Source organism: Leptonychotes weddellii, chromosome 3 (assembly GCF_054177405.1).
Source record: "Leptonychotes weddellii isolate Sample4059 chromosome 3, ASM5417740v2, whole genome shotgun sequence".
Classification (NCBI taxonomy): domain Eukaryota; kingdom Metazoa; phylum Chordata; class Mammalia; order Carnivora; family Phocidae; genus Leptonychotes; species Leptonychotes weddellii.
In genome coordinates, this window is record NC_138371.1 from 149,882,170 (window position 1) to 149,903,762 (window position 21,593).

General features: G+C 35.8%; 1 long non-coding RNA gene across 3 annotated transcripts in view; it reads right to left on the minus strand.

Moving 5' to 3' along the window:
- The window catches only part of LOC145720676 (uncharacterized), a 142,072-nt gene that overhangs the window by 32,033 nt on the left and 88,446 nt on the right, over positions 1 to 21,593 (minus strand). Inside the window, exon 3 of one of the 3 annotated variants that reach the window (XR_014143843.1) lies at positions 14,276 to 21,231. The exons of 1 other annotated variant lie outside the window; for it this stretch is intronic. This is a non-coding gene — a long non-coding RNA (uncharacterized LOC145720676). The remainder of the gene's footprint in view (positions 1 to 14,275; positions 21,232 to 21,593) is intronic. One more of the 3 variants, XR_014143841.1, reaches the window with a different exon arrangement.

Genomic DNA, 21,593 nt, shown 5'->3' on the forward strand with positions numbered 1-21,593 from the left:
ACCTGAAACCAATATAATATTGTATGTCAATTATACCTCAGGTAAAAAAAAAAGACTCTCCCTACCAATTCATTAAGTGAAGAATGCCTTTGAGTTTTCTAAAGAGGAATACTGTGTCCTTTTTTGCTTATTGAAGTGGAGCCACACTACTTCAATCACTATGTCACAGAAGAACCAGGCTTCTTTAAAGATTTCATAATTGCTGAATTACCAACTCTTTTTGGTTTTGAATGACATCCTCTTAATTTTGAAGCATTCAACCCTAAACCTCAGTTTGAAATAGTGTTTGAATATACTGTGTTGCAAACTTCATACAGAAATCTCTGTGTGAAATTCCTCCAAAACATGAAATCCCTGTGATTCTCTCAATGAGATTGTGTCTTATTCCTCAGAGGCAGATCTGATCAATTCTGCTGACACCAGAGAGTTTTCGATTGTCCTAAACAGAAAAAGTGTAACATCTTCATTCTTTTCCAGCCTAGAACCAAGGAAAACCTATATATAACCATATGGCTAAATTCTAGAGTAAGAAAAATCTCAAGTAAATATTTAAAATAAACACCTAAAATAATTCTTCCTACCCCTTAAGCAAAGCTGTGTCCTGCTCATAGTAGCCTAATAAAATGGCCAGAGTTTAATTCTACTTCTTCAAATCATTCAGAAGAAAATAATGAACATGTTCTTTCGAATGTTTTAGTGGAAATATCATCAGCAGCTATTTATTAAAACCCAAATTTTAATTTCAGTAATATTTAGGGTCCTTATTACCAGTTTAGAATTCATAATTCAAGATAACTTGAATTACATTGAAATTACTTGTACTGCCTCTGAGGAAAAAAAAACAATTTAATTAATAATATTAATGTAAACAAGATAAAAGGACATAAGAGAGGATTCAATGAAAAGATTTAGAGGAAATATATTCTCCGATAACTTTAGAATCTCCATTTTAAACATTTTCTATGCTCACTTTACTTATTCACTAAAGTAAATAAATTTCTGCAGCTTAATCCATACTAATGCATGTTTTTGAAAACAATAAAAAGGCATTTTTTTTTTAATTAAAGAAAAAGGAAAAAAAGAGTGTTCTAATTCAGATGATACCAAAAATAAAATTATTGCTGGGCGCCTGGGTGGCTCAGTTGGTTAAGCAACTGCCTTCGGCTCAGGTCATGATTATGGAGTCCCAGGATCGAGTCCCACATCAGGCTCCCCGCTCACTGGGGAGTCTGCTTTTCCCTCTGACCCTCCCCCCCTCATGCTCTCTCTCTCCCGTTTTCTCTCTCAGATAAATAAATAAAATCTTAAAAAATAAAGTAAAATAAAATTATTGCTTTCAGGGTAATTAAAATTTCTCAATTTAAAGTGTTCTTACTTGATGATATAAGCTCATAAAACAGATCAATATGAATTGAATAGATTTGTGATTTATGACAGTTGTTAATGCAGTTTCGAATCATTTGTCAACTGAACTATTATAAAATACAAATAATAACCAGAAAACAAACCAGTAACATTCTATACATTTAGGAAAACTCCAGTAATTTTGGTAGTTAATTAGAAAATTCCATATCTGCAGAGTGCCAAGGCAGTTTCATAATACACATGAGCAAAATCTGCTCTTCAGATGTCAATTTTCAAATGAACACAGACTCAAAAACTCCAAACTAAGCAACCCTCCTCTAGGTCTTTTATTGGCTAAAGTATAAATAGTTTCTTACGTGGTTAGAGAGGTTACATTTTAAAGATTTTTGATGGCCCTGTGCTCAATATTTATTAATATTTTATCAACAGATCACAAAATAAACAAGAGGCTAAACAAAGCATTGTGAATACACCTGTCATATTGCAACCAAGTCACTTGTTTTCAACCCTTCCATCTTAATAAATACATTTAAAAATATGCACAAGCGTCTAAAATATTCTATTTTTGTTGGATTCCCAACAATTTCTTGTTTTTTCATCAGTGTTTCAATTAAACTTTCAGTAGTACTTTTAAAATCATTAAAGAGCAGAATTCCCCACAAGCATGATTTTACTTTTCCCAATGAATACAAAAACAAACCTGAGTACTCAAAAAAAGAAGAAATGAAATCACAACCCAAGGTAAAACACAGACTTAAAATTTAGCATGCCTCACCTTGTGATATGTTGCTTTGTTGATATATGTACATTTCAACATGGACATATATAATAAAAAATTTCCAGATGTCAATTCCCTACAATGTTGCTGTCTTATAGAGTTCCAGTCCACAGAATTCCCTGGCTCAGCTCTTAAGCCAACATTTTACATTTTGAGGGTATTTTCAACAGCATTTCTTCAAGCCTCATCGTAGGGGCTGAAAGACCAAACTTACTGCCTTGGAATTGACCCCTGAAAGTGAGACTTTCTTTGATGAGAAAGAAATGTCAACTAAGAATAGAGGTCTTGTTAGAAAATAAGCAAATACTCAGAGTGGGAGAATTTGTTTTGTTTTGTCTTTTAAAGGAAACTGATAAAAGACAAGATTAAAACTAAAGGGTAAAAGGAGATTATTGTTAGATTTAATTATTACAGGTAAGCTCTGAGTTAAAGACCCTTTTTCAGTGCTTCACACGAACATGTGGTCTGTTTGTCACGAGGCCACAGCTAGTTAAGTACAGAATTTGAAATTAAGCATTTAGAAACTATTATAACAATTTGACAAAGTAATTTTACATCTGCTAGATTTAATAACAAAAAAGTCAGGCTTATAGTTTGTCTGTCTTTTTGAATTTAATTTTTCCATTAATTAATTGTTATTGTATTTTCAAAAGTATTGTTCCATGAGAGTTTAGAAAATTTTTTAAATTCTTTTTATCATAACAGTGTGACAAGCCTTGGTTTATGTGCATTCTCTCACTTAATCTTCATATGGAACTCACAATATAGATGTCATTGTTATCTCCATTTTCCAGTGAGAAAACCAAGCTCAAAGACACAAAGTAATTTAGCAGCTGTCAGAGTCTAGATTCAAATCCAGGCTCTTGGTTCTTTTTTTTTTTTTTTAAGATTTTATTTATTTATTTGTCAGAGAGAGAAAGAGCACAAGCAGGGGGAGCTGAGGGAGAAGCAGGCTCTGCTTGCTGGAGTCAATGCAGGGCTCGATCCCAGGACCCTGGAATCATGACCTGAGTCGAAGGCAGACGCTTAACTGACTGAGCCACCCAGGCACCCCCCAGGCTCTTGGTTCTAGAGCCCATTCTACACAAGACATGGTTTCTCCATTTTGGATAATATTGCCATACTGTACACCTGATCCCAGTATTTTCATTCAGTGGCATATTTTATCTTTGAATGTCATCAAGGAAATTCTAAGAGTCATAGTCCAAACAGCATTTTTGCCTTTATATGTAAATTGCAACTTAATCGCCTGTGAATTTGTCTATGCCTTTCTTATGCCTATTCATATTTTCAACCCCTTCCATTTCCTAGTTTTAAAGAGTTTTGTAAATTTACAATCTACATTATTAAGTAAACTTTCCTCTTATTTTTTCATAAATTTAAAGCATATTGCCACCTGATTTCACTGTTCTGCAAATCTTTTTGTTTTAGTTATGAAGGCTTGACTTTTTTTAACTTCTTATTTTGGTATAACTATAGGCTCTTAAAAAGTTGTAAAAATAATAAAGAGAGGTTCCAAATACCCATTATCCAGCTTCCCCCAATGGTAACAACTTACATAACTATAGTACATTATCAAATACAGGAAACTGATATTGACACAATACAATCTACAGACCTTACTTAAATCTCACTGATTTTTGAATGCACTCATTTTTTACCCATTGAAGTTTATATGTTTCACACTGTTTAATTGGACTGTCTTCTATTTTTTATGAGCAACATAAACAACATGCTCTGTTAATCTCTGTTCCCTTTTTGAGCAGCTCTTAGGATCTACAGCTCAAGGATCCCTATCATCATTGAACTTATGAGTACAATAACTGTTCTTAGTTACATAAAGAATCCCACCCTCGCTGCATGGCTACATTGATATCACTGGTCTAATTCTTCTGGTCTCACTGACTCTTTTGGTCACATTGACAAGAAATCATACTGATTAGAGTGGCCTCATGGTCCAGCCAGACCTCAGTCTGACTGTTATAGCTCTCCAGCATTCTTTGGCAATTACACAAAATTTTATTGAGATCCAGTTACTATCCTATTTGCTGAGATGCAGAGATGAATAACCAACTCACTATTCCTGCTGTCAAGAAGTTCACAATCTAAAAAAAGAAGAAAGAAATAAACTTTTGGGTTCTGTTAAGATGGTGAATCAGTACCAGCTGCAAGCATTTATCTCTGAAAACTACCCTGGAGCAATTATAGAAGAGAAAGGTAAGTATGGATCTGGGAAACTAAGATAAAAATAGCAAGAAACTCCTGAGGAAACGAAGGTTGTCAGGAACTGGTGTCAGGCATACCTATAGTCTGGAAGGAGAGGGGAGAAAGGATATTGACATAAAGCTGAGTAGCTGGGGGATGGGACAGGAAAAGCTTTCAGATCTGCTTTTTCCTCTTGCATTTGTTTTAGGAGATGATGGCTTGCCCTACTGCCACTGCTGGGATTAAATTAATAGCCAAATCCCAGCCCTCTCAAGGTATTGAGATAATATTAAGGTAGTACCAAAGGCCTAAAGGGGTGAGGAGTGATAAAAACAGGTGCAAGCTGATCAGCTGTCTTCATCAGTACTATCGTTATTCCCAAGCAAGAGGAACCCCTGCCCTTTGTCATCACCCAGAGCCCATTGGCCCCCTCTAGACCATATTACAGGTACAAATATAGACAGGAACCCATTAACAAATCATCAATAGTAAGTTCTCACCTATCAATAATGACTTTAAACATAAATGGATCATTTTTTCCAATCAAAAAACAGAATGGCTGAATGGATAAATAACAATATCTAACAATATGCTGCCTAAAAGAGAACAATAGCTCTAAAGGCATACACAGGCTGAAACTTAAGAGATGGGAAGAAATAATGAAAGAAAGCAAGACTGCTATACTAACATCAGATAAAATAGACTTTCAGTCAAAGTGGTTACAAAAGGACTACTTATATAATGATAAAGTGGTCATTTCAAGAGGATGTAACATTTGTATATATATGTACCAAATACTAGAGCACCTAAATATTTAAAGTAAATATTAACAGAACTGAACAGAGAAAGCAATACAATAATAGCAGGGGACTTAAATACCCCATTTCCAACATTGGATAGATTATCCAAACAGATTATTAATAAGGAAACAGCAAACCTGAATAACACATAGACCTAATGACCCTAAAAGATTTACACAGAACATTCCATCCAACAGCACCAGAATACACATCCTTCTTAAGCACACACAGAACATTCTCCAGGATAAATCATATGCTGGCCACAAACCAAGCCTCAATAAATGTAAGAAGACTGAAATTATATCAAGGATCTTTTCCAGCCACAATAACATGAAACTAGAAATCAACAACAGCAGGAAAATGAAAAAATTCACAAATACATGGAAATTAAACAACACACTCCTAAACAACCAATGAATCAAATATGAAATAAAAAGGGAAATCAGAAAGTGTCTTGAGACAAATGAAAATGAATACACAACATACAAAAACTTATGAGATGCAGCAAAACTAGTTCTAAGAGTGATATTTATAGCTATAAATGATTACATTAAGAGAAAGATCTCAAATAAACAACCTAACTTTGTATCTCAAAGAATTACAAAAAGAGGAAAAATCTAAGCCCAAAATTATTAGAAGGAAGGAAATAACAAAGATTAGAGCAGAAATAAATGAAATAGAGACTAGAAATACAATTTAAAAAAATCAATGAAACAAAAAGTTGATTGTTTAAAAAGATTTTACAAATTGACAGACCATTAGCATATTAACAACAACAACAAAAAAGTAAACTCAAATAAAGTTACAAATGAAAGAGAAGTTACAACTGATACCACAGAAATACAAAGAATCATAAGAGGCTACTATAAACAATTATATACCAAATTCCCTTGGTAATAAGGATCAATCACTCTGGCAGGAAGAGCAGGTCCTGCTTTCTGTCTGAGGATTTAGTGCTGTGAGAAATGAGATGAGTCTCAGCTTCCATGTTATTGAAGTCACCACTGTTTGCTGGTGAAATAACTTCTCCCATGACAAATCTAAACTGTTGGATCCCTAAATTGTTGAGCACCAAGTTGCAGAGACAAGAAGCAAAACTTATTTAAGTGAGTTACTAGGTGTGAAATGAGACTACCCCATTCCTGGTACCAACTACATTATCAGACAGGATCCCAGCAGGGGGGAAAAAAAAGATTCACACCAAAAGTTTAAGTGAAGATATTTACAGAGGTATGAACAACAAACAAGGGATGTTGAGGCACTGAGGGATTAGTTAAACCAGGAAACTATTACCAAGAGGAGGAAATACACTTACTGGAGCCCAGTGAGAGTTGAAATCTTGGGGGAGAAGCTTCCCATTGGAGCTCAAGTTGAAGAATATAGCTGCTGTCAGAGAATTGAAGCCAGAAGGGAAGAAGTGGGGAAGAAACACCCTGACGTTTTCTCCTCCTGCTTTCCCATCTGCAAGTTCTTCCCACTGTCCATTGTCCAATGCAATGAGAAGGGAGTCCAGATGATGCCTCCCAGGGAACACAAAAAAGCAAAGAAAGGCAGAAAAGAGGCTATGAGATTTCAGAAAGATAATCAGAACACATGAATCTGTTTCTGAGCTTTCTATTTTGTTTCATAGATCTTTTCTTATATTTGTGTCAATATTACAATGTCACAAGTGTCCATTTTCCCAATGACCTGAGATGTCACTGTTTTACTAAACTTCAACATGTGCTTGTGTCTGTTTATGAAGGCTCTATTCTACATTGTACATATGTGCACCAATACCACACCTTTATCATTACTGTATCTCAATAGTGTATTTTGATATCTAACAGGGTATGTCCTTCCCTTCAGTGTTTGTTTTTCATTAATTTTTTTGTTTTATTTTGTTTATAATCTGGCTTTGATTATTTCTATTTTCTCTTCAACATAAATCAGTGGATCACCTTTCATCATGGAACACTACATCAAAAACTAATGATGTAGAAGGGGGGGGAATCGGAGGGGGAGACGAACCATGAGAGACAATGGACTGAAAAACAAACTGAGGGTTCTAGAGGGGAGGGGAGTGGGAGGATGGGTTAGCCTGGTGATGGGTATTAAAGAGGGCACGTTCTGCATTGAGCACTGGGTGTTATGCACAAACAATGAATCATGGAACACTACATCAAAAACTAATGATATAATGTATGGTGATTAACATAACAATAAAAATTTTAAAAAAATAAAAATAAATAAAAAATAAGTGGCATTTAGCCAACTGGGTAGCCATTGAAGAGAAAAGGAAAAAGAAAAAAAAAACTAATGATGTAATGTATGGTGATTAACATAATAAAAAAAATACCATTGGCATTTTTATTGGAATTTACATTGATGTATAGATAAATTACAGGGAAATTTGATGTCTTCACACTAGTGAATCATTTCAACCAAGTGCATGGTATCCTTTACATTTTTAAGGTCTTTTTGTATTCTTCAGTAAGGTATTATAGGTTTCTCAATAAAGGTCTTACACATTTATTCTTTTTTTATCCCTTGGTATATTAAGGGCCTTGTTGCTATAATGAATGGGTTCTAATATTAATGCATTTTCTAATTGGTTACTCCTGCTATAGAGAACATCTTTTAATATTTGTGTTTTTGGTCTTGTATTTGGCCAAAATAATAAACTTTCTTATTAGTTCTGATAGTTTATCAATTAACTCTCCTGGGTTTTTAAGTTTAAACAGTCTTTTCTTCTACAAATGGACACTCTTTGTCTCCACCTTTCCTATGTGTATACATCTTGTCTATTTTTTGCACTGATCAGAAATCAAATGCAGCTTTGAATACTAAATGTGAGAACTGACATCCTTTCTTAGTTCCTAATTTAAAGGGAATGTTGCTAATGTTTCCCACATTTCCTTGATGATGTTTGTTCTAGGCATGCCTGCCTTTACACTGAGTCTCTTCTTCCCTTGCTAAAAGCTTTTATCAGAATTGTATCACCTATTTAAGGTATATTTTGGGTATCTATCAAGATGATTATATGGATTTTTAAATAATCATCTTATGCAAACTCCATGAGATCTTGTCTGTCTTTTTTGTTTAAGATTTATTTATTTATAAGAGAGAGAGTGAGCACAAGCAGGAGGGACAGGGAGAGGAAGAGAGAATCTCAAGCAGACTCCATGCTGACCCCAACAGAGGGCTCAATCTCACAACCCTGAGATCACAACCCTCAGATGCCTACCAACTGTGCCACCCAGGTGTCCTGAGATCTTGTCTGTCTTGTTCATATTTTTACCCCAACATCTAGAATAGTGTCTTCCTCATTGTAGGAACTTTAGAAATATTTTTGAAGCATTAATAAATAATTAAAAGTATTTATTATTGTCATTAATTACATTGATGGAGCTCTGATGGTGACTCGTGCTTGCATTCCTGGAATAAATCTTAATTGGTTATGATAGTATTCTTTTAATACACTGCTGGATTTAATTTAGCATTTTTTTCATTTAAAGTTTTGATATCTATGTTCATAAGTTCAATTGTACAGTTTTCTTTAGGAGCTATGCAAACCATTAATTCTATAAGATTTTCATATTTCTCTGTGTAATGTTGAACAATGAATTCTTTCAAAACTTTAAAATTTCCACATGTGTAGTGTAGGTCAAATTTTCTAATTTGTCGTATTTTCTCATTTCTGATGTTGTATCTTCTCTCCTTTTATTTTTTTCTTAACACTTATTTATAATTTAGAGGGAGAGACAGAGAGAGTGCATGAGTGGGTGGGGGAGAGGGAGAGGGAGAAAGAATCTCAAGCAGACTCCACACTGCGCACGGAGCCCTACATGGGGCCCATCGCAGGGCTCGATCTTAGGACCCTGAGACCACAACCTGAGCCAAAACCAAGAGTCAGATGATTAACTGCCACACAGGCACCCCTCCCTTTTATTTCTTAATAAAACTCACCAAATACTTTTAAATAGTCTACTATTTCAAAGGAAAAAGTTAGGTTTTATTTATTATTTACCATTTGTATTATGTTCAGTTTAATTTTACATGGCAAATGTATGATTTTTATTTTTTCTATTCTCTTTGACTTTGTTTTCCTCTTCCAGCATCTTGAGTTGAATGTCTTGTTTATTTATTTTCAAACTTTTATCTCCTAATCGATGAATTTATGTCTATAAAATTTCCTAAGTACAGTTTTGGCTGCATCCCACAGTTCTGATATATAATCCACTTGCTGTTGTTTGTTTCTAAATGGTTTATAACTACAGTTTTGCTTCTTCCTTCTTTAGAAATTTTTAGGAGTTTTAAAAAATACCTTTTTCTTGTTTATTTCTAGTATTATTTGCATTATGGACAAATACTGTGACCAGTATCATTTTAGCCTTAGGAAATTTTTTGTGTTTTTCTTTGTCGCTTAATATATGGCCAATTTTTGTAATGTTCTATGTATTTTGAAAAAAATGTATATGCACTTACGACTTGGATATATAATACATCAAGTACAATGGCTGTAATTAAAATATTCTGTTTTCTTATTGTTTTTTGTTTTCTTGATCTATTGATTTTTTTAGACATACCTATTTTCCCTGACCTAATTTTTCAATTTCTCCCATAAAATATAAGGTGAGAAACAAAATAGCTTGGGGGTGCCTGGGTGGCTCAGTCGTTAAACATCTGTCTTCGGCTCAGGTCATGATTCCAGGGTCCTGGGATCGAGCCCCGCATCAGGCTCCCTGCTCAGTGGGAAGCCTGCTTCTCCCTCTCCCACTCCCCCTGCTTGTGTTCCCTCTCTCACTGTGTCTCTCTCTGTCAAATAAATAAAATCTTAAAAAGAAAAGAAAAGAAAAGCTTTTTTCAACACTTTCAAATCCTTAAGTTCTTTCTTGTTCCACCATGTATGTGTTATGACTGCACAGACAAATAGACTGAATAAGACCCAGACAATATCATCTGTCTGTTAAATTAATTAAAGGAGGAGGTCATTGGACTGAGGTGGTTCTAATGCCCTAGAAGCCTCCATAAACAAACCAAAACCCAAGTTCATAAATGCCTGAAGGCTAAGAAATCAAAACCCAATGACAACCAATCACCAACAGTCAACCAGGCTCTACCAAATAAGGCAGCCACTTAAGCTACAGCCAATCAAATAATTTCCTTGCTGTGCTTCTGCATCTTCTCTATAAAAAGTCTTGCCCCTCGCTCATCTCAGTGAATCATTCCTAACCACTTCTAGTTTGGTGCTGCCTGATTCAAATGGATTTTTGTTCAAATAAACTCTTAAAAATTTTAATATACCTCAGTTTATCTTTTATGTCTTAAGAGGCTTCTTAAGTCAGCAATATTGTCTTATTCATCAAAGTATCCTCCAGAAGTTAGAGTACTTCCTGGCATAGTAGGTGCAGAATGAGTGTTTGTGGGATGACTGAATAAATATTTAGCCCACCAGAATATAGGTGAGTCATTTCCAAATGTCACAGGGTAAAACTTGACTGCATTTTCATCTCAAGTACCCTTTATATATCCAGGATCTATGAAACAGTTTTTGATATCCAGGGAAGAAAGCTAATCTTATAAAATTGGAAATAAATATTCTGTTATAATAACTTCACCATGTAGATGGGGCTACAGAAAGGCCAACTAAGCTTCCTTACTCTTTAGAATGTTTAAGCCTGAAATGCTCCTGTTCCAACTGAGGCTGACTCCCAAGCTTTGTTTTCTGGGCCATGTAGTGAGGCCTAAGAGAAAAGACAGATCAGGGACATCCATTCACTTTACACAATATTAACAATTGATCCAGATCACCACTAAACTGACCCACAACTAAACTGACCCAGCTAAATGTGAAGATGGGCTAAATGAATAGCTAGATCTGATTTTTCCCCACACTCAAATAGCCTCTTGACCCTCTTCCCTAATCATCTCTTGCCTCCTCATTACACACCTAAAATTTGGAAGACAGATTATCCTAAGAGCATAGAAGTAGAAGGAGCAAGTTTTTTCACCCATGCCTCCCAGAAGCCAATGCCTGCTTTCCTTTATACACATTCCTGAATAGCCCTAGAGAATCCAGAACTAGCCTGCCCCAGGCCTAATGGATAGCATTCTAGGAGATTCCAGACTCTAAAAGCATTCTAGGCTACATAAAGCCCTTCATAGGCCAATGCATTTGTGTGGTTTGTTGATAACGAATTTCGGACCCTGTATAAGCTCCACTTATTCAATGCTATTAGAGAATTGACTTTTAACCTAACATCAAGCTCCCATACTATTGTAGGGTGTATTCCTTGGGAAGCAGGCTCTGAGACAGAGTTTGTTGTGCAGGCTATGCATTAAGAAGGGACCTCAGAATTAACACTTGAGGAAGGGAGGGAAAGGAAATAACAGTGGACAAAGAAAGAAGTCAAGCACTGATGCAGACCAACTAATACCTCAGCTGACACCACAGGAAGCTCTGAAGCTAGAATGTACCTTCAGAGTTGTCTGAGTTGGAGAAAGGGAGCCATGCCCTTATATGCCTGCATCTACCAATCATTAGATGTGGGCCTCTTGGGAAGGGATATGATGTTGGATGAGGTAGCTCTCTGAAGTTGAGCCAATCCCTGAAGGTGTTGACAACTGAAGGGTGTTGGTGGCAGCACTCCAAGCAACTGATGTAGTAAGTCTACCCTTGAAGGGGGGATCTGGGCAGCATATCACACTGTTCTCATACATGAGTGATCCAGGCTTGAGATTAAGATCTCTCCATTTAGTAAGCAGAATAGCAATACTCATACTTTTTGGTCTCAGGATCCCTCTCCACTCTTACAAACTATTATAGACCCAAAGAATGTTTATGTGGATTTTTACCTTAACAGAAATTAAAACTGAGAAAATTTTAAAATATTTATTAACCTATTTTAAAATAGCGACATAAATCTACTACCCACTGGAAAAAAAACCCCATATTTTCAAAAACAAAAAAAGTTATAATAGTGACATTGTTTTCTATATTTTACTCATGTCAACAATCTTTTTTTTTTAAAGATTTTATTTATTTATTTGACAAAGAGAGAGAACACAAGTAGGCAGAGCAGCAGGCAGAGTGAGAGGGAGAAACAGGCTCCCCACTGAGGAAGGAGCCTGACGTGGGGCTCGATCCCAGGACCCTGGGATCATGACCTGAGCCGAAGGTAGCCGCTTAACTGACTGAGCCACCCAGGTGCCCCTCATGTCAACAACCTTGACCATGAGGATTCCTGAGAGGATCTAGGTGGATCCATAACAGTTCACAGACATGCACTGACAAGAACTTAGAAAAAATATCCAAAACCCAATACAACAAGTCTCAAAAAAGTCACTATAATAAACTGAACACCTAAATTAAGAGTCTCCTGAACTTCTATGATCTTGATTCTGGATTTTTTTCCTACCCCATAATATACCTGAAAAATATGTTTAAATTACATGAATAAGTGTCCAGGATAATACATTTTTTCCTCTCCCAAGTAGGGGATGATTTGGGAGTTTTCCCCTAGAAAATTCTAAGGTGGCCTTGAGACCCTCTTCTAAAAAGCACAGGACAATGTCCAGAGCAGTGTGGTCTTAGCACAAAATCATGGAAATGTTGTCATTTGTGCTAAGGTATCAGAGCTACAAAAATTCTTAGAACTTGAGATCCAGCGTAATTAGATTTTTTCAGGGAGAGGAGACGGTAGGGAGTTTTACCAGGCATTTGGTCTTTGGCAAAGCAGTGCTAGGTCTTTGCTCTCTAAATCTAAGTGTGGTAGTTTGTGGTCTAACTTACCTCAGAAAAAAAAAAAATCTCCATTAATATGCATAAAAAGAAATTTATAGCTCCTATAATGAAATAGAAAGCAACCAGAAATAAATTCGTTTAATAAAGGAAATTGAGAATGCTGTATATATCCCTAGATATTCCAGTTACACTACTCCACCAACTTAATCTAGTTACCTAGTAGTAAGGCAATTACACAATGAAGATTTAGGGTTGATATAAATTTAGGGTTCAGTTGTGATGTTGGATGTTTATAACAAAATATTTCTTGTGGGAAAGCAAGCCCCTTGACAATCTTTACATTGTTGTATACAATTAAGTGACAATTTATTCTGGTTTGGTTTTTAATGGGACTCGTCATTTACTGTCATTACTGGTCCACAAGAGAGAACACTTCACTGTTCTCTTTATTTTTCTCTTCAGAACAGAATCTGTACTAAACCATCAGAATTTGCTTTTCTAGCAATGAAAAAGCTTGTGACTTATGGAAAGCCAGCTCCATCTAGCTGTCCATCCTATACCATTCCTCTGTCCCTGTTCCATAAATATAAAGTAATGTGTATGAGCTATCATCAAAATGTAGTTTCTTCTAAAATAGGTCCTTGCCAAATGGACAGATCAGTGACCTCATGTATAAATATTTTTAAAGATATTGATACTTATCCATTTATTTCTATCATATTTTTCTCCTTTTTGCCTTCACTGAGAATAGATGGAGTTGGTTATTCTAAGGAAAGACTCTAAGATCAGCATTATATTAAAACACACAAACACACACATACACAAATGCACACACCTTGCTTCCTTTATTAAGTTTGAAATCTAGGTCTAACATTTCATGAAGGTTAAAAGATAACTAGATTAAATGTTCAAATGATATTACATTTGAGGTTGTTTATTGTGTGCATATGAATCTTTATAAAAAAATATGCTAAAGCTGTTCTCCTGAGACTTCTGAAGGAATGTTCTCCAATCTCTCTTGTTGAAATCAATCTAAAAATATTTAGCATTGTGTAAATCTTGTGGTAGCAACATGCATCTTTATTAGGTCATGCCAATATTAAAAAGATTTACCAAAAAAATTTAGTCCTTGTAGCATACATTTCCTATATTGTTATTATTAAATTATTCTTAAATTGGAAAATTAATAAATCCCATAGGTAATGTATGTTCTTGGATGAGGGTAGGAATTTCCATTGTCAATGCAATTTTATCACTAAAAAGATGCACTAACATCTTTATGAGTTCACTTAAAACCATTATTTCACTTCAAAGAGCTCTACATACATTCCAAAACATGTGCTTTACCACATTTTCAGTGCATTTTCATCAATATTTCATTTCACTATCACCCAGCCTTACCTCTAGTCACAAACAATAAAGCAGGGCAGTCAGGCAGTTTAACACAGCTTGAGTTCAGCAACCACCTTACACTATGATCTTCATTCAAATATCAAAATGCACTCTAAGGGACAAAAGAATTTATTGGCAATTGGAAAATATGACTTTATAATTTGTTTAAAATTTAAAAATCTCTGAACATACTCATCTTATTGGATTTCTTAGGCACCACCATGTTCTATTTGGCTCAAAGCCTACATTTGTACAGATAGCATTGCTATTCATGAAGAGCAAAAAAGAAGGATGTCACATGTGGAAATCCACTTAAACTGTTTCTGTTGGGGCTGAATGCTGTCCATCAACTCATTCATTCACCCACATAATATAACTTTGCAAGTGTGCTATATACACAGAGCTCTGCAGTGTGCAGACTCTTAAAAGACTCTTAAAAGAAAATATAGCCTAAGTCTTCCCACCTTTAAACATTGTACAAGCAATATAAAGAGTGATGACAAGAACTACGAATTCTCTTCAGGGTTAAGACATATGCCTGCCTGATTATTGTTTGATAGCTTAAAGGGCTCTATAAATGTAAGGGATTCATAGTTACTTGAAGAAATGTATTAAATTATCTCTTCGCTGTCTGCATTCAAGCCTAATTAGTCTCTAACCCTGTCCATATTACTCTGAAAATGTGGAGATTGGTAAAATATTATTTAATAAATTCCTTTATTTCACACATAAAAAAAGACATATGCCTTTGTTAAAAGACACGGATGGCCACTAATACTATAGCATGATTTTGATTATCAGAAGAACCAACAGAAAGAGATGCACTGAGGAATGGGAGTCAGGACTCATAACTTTATCAGAAACATGACAGCACCAGGCAAAATCGAGGCTAATGGTGAATGGCATGGTGAGTGGTGTGGAATGGTACAAAGAACCTGCTGCTAGAGTCTAGTGTCAAGCACATGTCTTGATTCCCAGCATCACCACCACTGACTCTATGGCAATGAGTGATGCATTTCATTTCACTGATTTCTGTTTCTTCACAGTCATAATGGAAATAATAAAATATTTCTCAAAGGGCTAATGTGATAATATGTTGGAAGCACAGGCACAGACAATATACTCAAAATTGTATAACTACTTTTCCCTCCTTCATCTGTGATGGACACAAGTGTGAAGCAGAGGGCTACCAGAAGACACTAGGTGTCATGGACATGGGGAGGAATAAATTTGGGTGATTTAAATTCTAGCAATTTAAGGACCTGAAAACCAGCTTCAAACTTGCCTGGAAAAAGTACACACCCAATCTTAGATCCAAAAGTCAAAAAGTGTTTTGGTTAAAGCACACAAAAAGAAGAATTTATAGGTCATTCTAAATAAGGGCTCTAAACATTTATAATACATACCCCAGGTATTCCCTAAATCAATTTAAGCCTCTAAAATGTGCTCTTACTCGGTCAAATTTGTCCTTAGTAAGCAGGACACTCTCAAACTCATGTTTTTTGCTTCTTTCTTCTTCCATCTTTTCTCTCATCAGGTCATCTTTAAAACATATCTTTAATGTATCTAAATGTATCTTTAAACGTTTCCTAGTATCACAATCTGCTTAAGGAAAACAAAAACATTCCCCTTTCCTTAAGTTTCAGGATGCTCAAGATGAGATTAAAAAGAGCCAAGTAGACATGCTAATTGAAAATGTTTCAAAAGGAAATTTCAATCAGTGTACAAATCAATTAAATTTAAAACCCTCATGAAACACAATGATTAGAAACCATCTTCTCTCTCATATTGGTTTATGTTCATGAGAATACTAATATGGAGCCTCATACAGATTAGAAACTACCTATATATGTTGCATAATTATAGACAAATTAGCTAAATCTCGAGGTTCTAAGGCCTTTGGTTCTTCTATTTTATATAGCCTAAGCACCTAATGGGGTGGGACAAATCTCCAGAGATTTACGCTATAGGGTGCCAATGCACAATCTTTTCTTTTTCCTCCATTCTTGAATTTACAAATATCTTGAGCACTATTATGGCTGAGTCTTCTTCATATTAGCAGTATCATCTTTTGTCCATAATTAAATTACTTTGCATTCAGTTAAACACCATAAACTTTCACTAATCAATATGCTAAACTCTTATTAGTCTTCTCTATAACTTCTTTACATTTATAATGATTTCTAAATTTGGATAACTCTAAGGAGCCTGTTTGTGGATAATGTTCAACTGATGTTGCAGAACCTTTAACCTAGGAGTATCAGAAGTGATTCTGCCAATCCTAAATGATGTGAAACAGAGGGAAGATTACCTAAATTATAAATGATCAACAATGCCAAGAGTTTTCATCTTCATTTATGAATTTTGGCAAATATGGCTTGATTTACTTCTAATTATTTAACAAAATCCTCATTCAGTGCTCACTGGGTGCAGGCATTGCTCTGTGTTCTTCACAAATATGTACCATCTATACCAAAGTTATTGTTTTAAAACATGACATTAAAACTACCAATATCCTTTCATTTGAAAGATGAGTGGCAACCACAGCAAAAGCTCTCTTCAGCAACTTTGTTGCACCATGCACAAAAGAAAGCAAATTAGCATTGATAGCACAGGCTCTCATTTATAAAATAATCCCCCCTCTTACATATTCATAGCATTGTAACAATTGATCATTTTTAAATTTCTCTAGAAATCAATCCAGATTAGGAAATTTGACTATCACAATACCTAGTTGTCACCAATCTGACTTTACCCACAGGAACAGAGCACTGCTTCATTACCTTTCTATCTTACATTGATCTTGTTTCATGGTGAGAATCAAACTCTAAGAATTCACAAACTCCAAGTGGTTCACACCTCCTAGAAAGGTTTCCTTGGGGAGCCATTTGTTCCATATTTAAGTTCCAGGAGCTCCCATAAGCCTCACAGAGGCAATGCTATACAGATGGGACTGAAAGACGAGGGAGGTAGCTCCCTAAAATAAATACAAAGGTAATTTAAATGTTTCCTAATAACTTCCACACTGCAGCGGGGAGATCAGGTAAAGAGGCCATCACTTTCACACTCACTATGCTAAGATGCAAGCGTATCAACCTTGTACCTGATAGAATCTAGCTACTCTAAATACCAAAGAGAATGGAACGGTGCCAGTGTGGAAGGTGGCAATAGCACCAAGGACTCAGACACATCTAGTTCCTACACTTCTGCATTCTGCTTCAAGAAATGAGGCCCACCTATAAGGGAGAAAAAAACAAAAACCTAAAACTGGGAAGACGAAAACGAGACATCCACAAGCAAAGAGGGATAGAGGCTGGTCACATGGAAACTCACTGCTGAAAAGCTGAGCAAGTTCAATGTCAGAAACAAAGGACAAAACAAAAGTTGAAATAAAAAGAACTGAAAAAGCAACACCATACTGATATTTAGAGTTCCATTTGGAAAAAAAAAAGAAATTAAGTAAAAGTAACTTGTTAGAAGGGAATGCTTTTCGTTGTTTCTTATGCTTCTTTCCTATAAGGCAAGGATATTAGCGTCTTTCCAGCCTCTTGCTGCCCCCTTCCTCACCACAGTCTGGGGGAGGACTGGCATACGTGCTTGGTAAATGCAGACAAGAGTTAGGGAACTTATTGTTCTGGATGGCCTGCCCCACTTTAGCACTGCCAAAATGGTGTGTGGGGAGACAGTCTGCCCAGTTCTGGGTTCAAGATCAAAGAGCTCACTAGAATTAACAGACCCAAAGCTCCTTCATTCAACCTGAACTCTACCAGAGGCAAAGGCTCACAGGGCACTCTTCCACACATAGGGCTACTTCTGGAGAGAATCAGGTTGTTAGCTTGTTCAAGATCCCTATCCTTCAACTTCCCCACTGCTTTTTCACCAGTAAATCTCCAGCCATCTCTTTCCCAAGCTCCTCCTACACTCTTGCCGCTGTCTTCTTGTCCCTATCAAAAACTACTTCCATTTGCTTCATTCACACCTACATGTAAATGACTGATTATAGTGTGCTAGCTCATCAGAATCCATCCCTTCAGATCACTCAGGATTCTTTAAGATACCAGACCCAGAAGACCTCAAAATAAACCTAACGTCCTTGTAGGAAATGCATAGCAATGGGGCAACCAGAAATAACAAGTTTACTTGAGAAAAGTTACTGATTTCACCCAATGTGCTTTTGTGGTGGGAATCTGGGACTATGCATTTCAAAGTGTATTTTTACGAAATAAGCAAATAATTGAGAAGGAGAAAGATTGTCAAAAATACATTTTTTTTCCTAGCTAACTTGTAGTCATTCTTTAAGACTGATTTTAAATGTTGCTCCATTGTTACGATCTGATTCTGTTAAGATTTTCCCACATGTGGCAAAGTTCTTCCTCAGCCATGCCTCCCACAAAGGTCACAGGGCTCTTCTCTCATTTTCCACATTGTCTTGGTTTGTCTGCATATCCACCTGCCCCATTAACTTATGATCTCTTCAAGGATGCAGGCAGTATCTTGTTGTCTATGCATTTTCAGCCTGATACCCAGAAGTTTATCATAAATGTTTGGGTTGTTGAATGGAATGTTACCAACTGGTCAGAGCTCAATGAGAAAGAAAAGAAGGTAGCTCACATGTCTTGAAAAAATTAATCTTTTCTTGGGAAAACAAGAAGTATCAAAGAAACTCTAGCAGTCAGAAAAAAAAAAAAACAGAAGAATGGAAAGAGAAGAAAAACTTAGCACAATAGAGGGGTGCATGACTGGCTCAGTCAGAAGAGCCTGTGACTCTTGATCCTCAGGTTCATAAGTTTGAGCCCCACATTAGGCATAGAGATTACTTAAATAAATAAATAAACCTAAAAAAATAAAAATAAAAAGTAGAATCTGCTTTAAAATAAAAAAAAGAACACAACAGAAATAACTTCAGAGGCAGATAAGATCGTGGTAGCCACATTTAGAAGTATCAAAGGGGATGGAATACTCAGAACTGTGACAGCAGAGAAGACAGCTCCCCATTGAGACAGAATGGAGAGTGGCAGGCACCAGGACAACAAGGCAGATGATTAGGACCGCTCTGACCTGAGAGCAAACAGCCATAGCCATGGACCTTAAGCAGTCCATCTACTTCTATCTAGGAAACTTGGCTGGAAAAACTGTTAACTCTCTTAAGCAGTACAGCCAAGGTCAAAGGCCTGTAGCCTTAAGCTAGAGAGCTAAAATCCCAAAGAGGAATTTTAATAAGTATGAAAGAATTTTTAAAAAATTAAGGGTCTTCCATTTAAGGATCTGGATCTTTTGATTAATAAAGAACAAAGACAAAACTGAATAAACACCCAAAAAGTCAAATGTTAATAACTTTTATATTATTCAGCCTTAAAAAGGAAAGAAATTCTGACACATGCATGAACCTTGAGGTCACTATGCTAAATGAAATAAGTCAGTCACAAAAAGACAAACACAGTATGATTCCACTTACATATCTAAAGTAGTCAAATTCATAGAAACAAAAAGTAAAATGGTGGTTGCCAGAGGCTGAGGTGAGGGGGTGTTATTGTTTAATGGGTATAGAGTTTTACAAGAGAAAAACATTCTGGAGATAGGTTGCACAACAATGTGAATATACTTAACACTACTGAACACTTAGAAATGGTTAAGATGATAAATTTTATGTTATGTACTTTTTACCCAATAAAAAATAAAAATAAATTTTCATATGAATAATTTTGTTATAAATCAATAATATCACAAATAATTGTTGTTCAATTGACTTTAATACACAGAGAAGAAAGAAACATTTCAATTATAATCCAAATCAGATTAATATATTGGAATCAATGGACTGTCTTAAATTTTCACAGAAGTAACAAATATTTCTCTTAAAAAAAAGTCAAAAGTCCAAACCTACAATCAGTATGCTTTTGGTTTATTTCATAGTTAAATCTTGAATTTGGTTTAAAATACACTAGGTAAAAACTCTCTGAAAATGGAAGTATTCACTGTTTTCCTACCCACCCCAAAAACTAGAGAAATTTTGCATTCTTCTACATTTCTCTCAGATTTTGTGCTTGGATTACTTTTTTTCTTTGGGCCTTTCAGAAGTGCCTGAAACCTATTTCTTAATACGTATGCTATGAGGGGGAAAAAAAACACATTTGTTTAATTGGAAATATTTAGGGGTGAGCAGAAAAATCTGCATTCCTGCTGACAATTTCTATACTAAGTTTGGCCCAGTGGGATTAGAAGTCTCTGAGATATTAAACCTTGGAAAGAAGAATTTGTAATGGAAAGGCTGAAAGAACTTAATTATAGCCAGTAGCACCACTTGAATGCTTTAAGCATACTCAAATGTGCTGCGTTATCATAAGATCTTCAAAAAAGAAAAAAAAAAAAGAATTGAGGGAAGTTATGGATGAGACATTACAGACATCACCAACGAAGCAGTTTCACCTCTGGGACATTTGGGTTGGTCAGACTAAACACAGAGGAACGTCTGCAGTGCTATTCAGGGAGCTAAGAGAGATGCCACACTTGTTTAGACTCCTGGGATCACTAAAGTCATTTTCAAATGACTTTAGTTAACTCCTCACAGGTATTTTGCTCAGGATACCTGCCTGTGTATCTTTGGTATCTAGATTGTAAGAATTAATTGAGTTTCTCTTCTTTTAAAATGGAGGGCACACATTGAAAGGTTTTTGTATTTATTGGCAAGAATACCATCCTCCTATAATATATCTTAGAGTTGCCCCTAGAATAGATCATTCCATGTCATGTTCCCTATTTCTTGCTTTTCCTCCCTTTCAGCAGTAAAGACTTACCCAATCCCCCTGACTCAGTGCCACTTCTGAGCTGAGAAACATAATGATCTGTTCACAGGAAAACACACAAGAACATTTCCTACCCACAACTCAGCTGAATAGAGGCCTCTGCAGGAAGGATCCATCTCCACCATATGCACACACATAGTGCTGGGGAACCAGTTCCTGTACCTGGCAAGAAGAAAATATCCTTCAAGTCCAATAATCCCTATATAAGACTATTCAGATATTACCTATTTTCTGAGAGGTGCTGTCATTCCCTTGACCTATCTAAATCCTGGAATCCAGTCCCTCATCTATCTTAATCACCTTTGTTGAAAGTTCTTTCTCACCTTGATTGACTTCATAACTATTGTTGCTTTAGATTTTTTTGTATCTAAGATCACAGACTTCCAGAGTCAGCTTGATTTCCTGGCCTCCAAACACACAGTGTGATTCTATTCCTTGATTGCCATCAATCTTATGACCCTTAATATGCCTTATTATTTTCCAAACCTTAGTCTAAACTCTTGAAGTGGCGCCTGGGTGGCTCA